This window comes from Orycteropus afer, unplaced genomic scaffold (assembly GCF_000298275.1).
Source record: "Orycteropus afer afer isolate SDZICR_OR568_19922 unplaced genomic scaffold, OryAfe1.0 scaffold00466, whole genome shotgun sequence".
In the NCBI taxonomy this organism is placed as follows: domain Eukaryota; kingdom Metazoa; phylum Chordata; class Mammalia; order Tubulidentata; family Orycteropodidae; genus Orycteropus; species Orycteropus afer.
This window is the reverse complement of record NW_006922053.1, coordinates 808,940-811,702: the sequence shown is the minus strand read 5'-3', so window position 1 is coordinate 811,702 and position 2,763 is coordinate 808,940.

The following is a 2,763-nucleotide window of genomic DNA, read 5'->3' as shown; positions in this document are numbered from 1 at the left end:
TGGTGGCCCCCGGTCCGCACCAGCGCCGAGGCCCCCGCTACCAGCGGCTGAATGACCTCCCTGTTAGTTTTAGAATTTGTCCTGGAAACTTGCTCTTCCCCTTGGGGTGGCTCTCTCACCCTTGCCCCATCCCCACCCTGCTCTCTCAGACCAGGGCTGGCAGCTGGGTGTGGGTCTGCCCTAGACCCTCCCGCCTTGGAGCTCCCCGCTGTGGGACTTGTGTTTGGGCAGGGAGACCTGGTCTGGGCACTTCCATGTTCCCTCTTCGTTCAGCTTCTCTGGTCCAGCGTGAAGCTCAAGTGAGGAGGGAGAGGCCGAGTTTTTTATGACTTTTAATGAATTTGGCATGATTTGTTGTAGATTTTAAATTTCCCTCTTGGGAGGAAAACCAAAACCCCTCCCCCACTGAGATGTGGTGGGGCTTCATCCAGCCCCTGCTTGACCCCTTCTCCGTTTTCTGCTTGGATGGGGGGTGGTCTCTGGGCCCTGCCCATTGATTGCCACAAGGGCTTGTGTCTTGTGTGTGTTCGTGTGTGTGTGTGTGTGTGTGTGTGTGTGCGCGCGCGCGTGCGCCCCACAACCCAGGCCAGGAGCGGCGTTTTAAGGGCTGGTTTCATCCTCTTTTTGGAACGCATGTCCTCCCCTGGTGCCTTTGGCAGATGTGTTTTTGCTTGTGTGACATGGGGCAGCTCTACATGTCGCCCTTGCACCCATCCCTCCCCCTCCCTTCATACTGGGGGTCCAGGACTTCCAGCCAGAAGCTCCCATCCTCAGAAAGCCCTGTCCCCCTCCCCATGTCCATTCTGCCCCCAAGCCTGGCTCTGGCCTGTTGGGACAGGTCATCCTGTCCTGGGCTGGGAGAGCGGGGCTGGGGACCCTTCCTTCCCAGTGTGTGGCTAATTGTACTTTTGGGAAGGTGGAGGGTTCAATAAATTTCTGGTGCTCTGGCCTCAGACTGTGAGTTCTTCTTTGGAGCAGGGCTGGGGGGCTGGTCACTGAGGGCTACAGGCCTGGAGGGGCAAGGCGCCCTGATGAGCAACACTCTTGTAGCAGGTGCCCCCGGGGACCCTGTTGGGTGCTGCCGGCCGTTAATCTCTCAGGTACCCAGGTTCTAATCCCCCCCTGTGTCTTTTCAGCTGTGTGACATAGTGTGCGTCACTAACCTCTCTGTGCCCGTTTCCCCATGTGATGAATGAGCTGGGCGGGGGTGTGAAGTCAGGTACTCAATGCAGATGAAACCCTGGCTCACCGCTGGTGACACCATGCACAGAAATACCCTTGGCTACACTTGACAGCAGGCTGTATCTCCCACCGATGGTCATTCGACAGCACCCGTCCCTCAGTGCTTTTGTTTGGGACGTTCCAGGAAGGTGCAGAAGCAGTCTGTGAACGGCACCCCCTCACACAGTTGCTTCCCTCCTGATGTGTATTTTCTGAGCTGTGAGAGGGCGTTTTGAGCCTGGGGCCTGTAACCCTGAGTTCTTCAGCCCCAAGAATGGGGACTTTCTGCACAATCACAGCACCACCCTCCCTTGGGAAATTTCATCCCGATCCTGTGTGGCCTTCAGAAATGTTTTTTTATGTTGGGACAGCCCCAGGCATAGGGGAGATGGTTCTGAGCGCCACCCACCGCGCAGCTGCCTTCCCCTCTGTAAATGCCTCCCAGCAGTGTGGTCCCTTGGTCCCAATAATGAACGTTTTTGAGATACAGGAAGTCCCTGGGTAGTGCAAATGGTTAAGTGCTTGCCTCCTAACCGCAAGGTTGGTGGTTCAATCCCCCCAGAGGATCCTGGGATGAAGGGCCTGTGGTCTGCTTCCAAAAGGTCCCAGCCCCAGACGCCCGGTTGCACTCCATTCCTCCTGCACAGCCGGGAGCTGGAATCGCCTGGAGACAAAAACTTGTGTCACTCTGTTATTAGCCACTAAGGTCAGTTGCCCTCCGTTTCCCACTGATGTCCTCTGTCTGCCCTCAGGCCTTTAGTCTTCATGCCTCCTCAGGTCCTCTGGGTGATGACGGTTTCCCAGGCTCTCCCTGTTTTGGGGGATGGACAGGTTTGGGGGCACTGCTCAGAATTCCGCAGGATGTGCTTCAACTGAAGTTAGTTTTGCTCATGAGGAGACTGAAGCTGTGGGTTTTGGGCAGCAACCTCAGAAATGAGGGACCCTCCTCACCCTGTCATATTGGGGTGCACAGCGTCCACGTGGCCCGCCATGGCAGATGTTGGTCTCGCTCACCTGGCTGAGGTGTACTGTCAGTTGTCATCATGGTGAGGCAACGCTTTTTCCACCTCTCTGCACGGTGCCCGGGCGGGGCCTCTTCCGGGGCGGGGCCTCTTCTCAGTGGGCATGGGGGTGGACACGGTGCCTCATGATTTTCATGCTGCCAGAGGAGGGGTCTGTGTTTTCCTCCTCACGTATTTATGCACTCTTTTTAAAGAGGGAAAATAAAAATTTCAAAAATGTGTTATAAAGCATTTCAAACAGACGAGTATAATGAACCCCCATGTCCGCATGACCTAGCTTCAAAAACTATTAACTAATGGCTAATCTTTTTATATAAGATTAAGGGAGCTCTGGTGGCATAGTGCCTAAGGCATTTGACGACTAACCAGAAGGCTGGCAGTTCAAACCCCCAGCCACTCCTTGGAAGGAAGATTTGGCAAACTACTTCCATAGAGATACAGCCTTGCAAACCCAAGGAGAGGTCACTATGAGCTGGATCCAACTCGACGGCAGTGGGTTGGGTTGGGTTGGGTTGGGTTT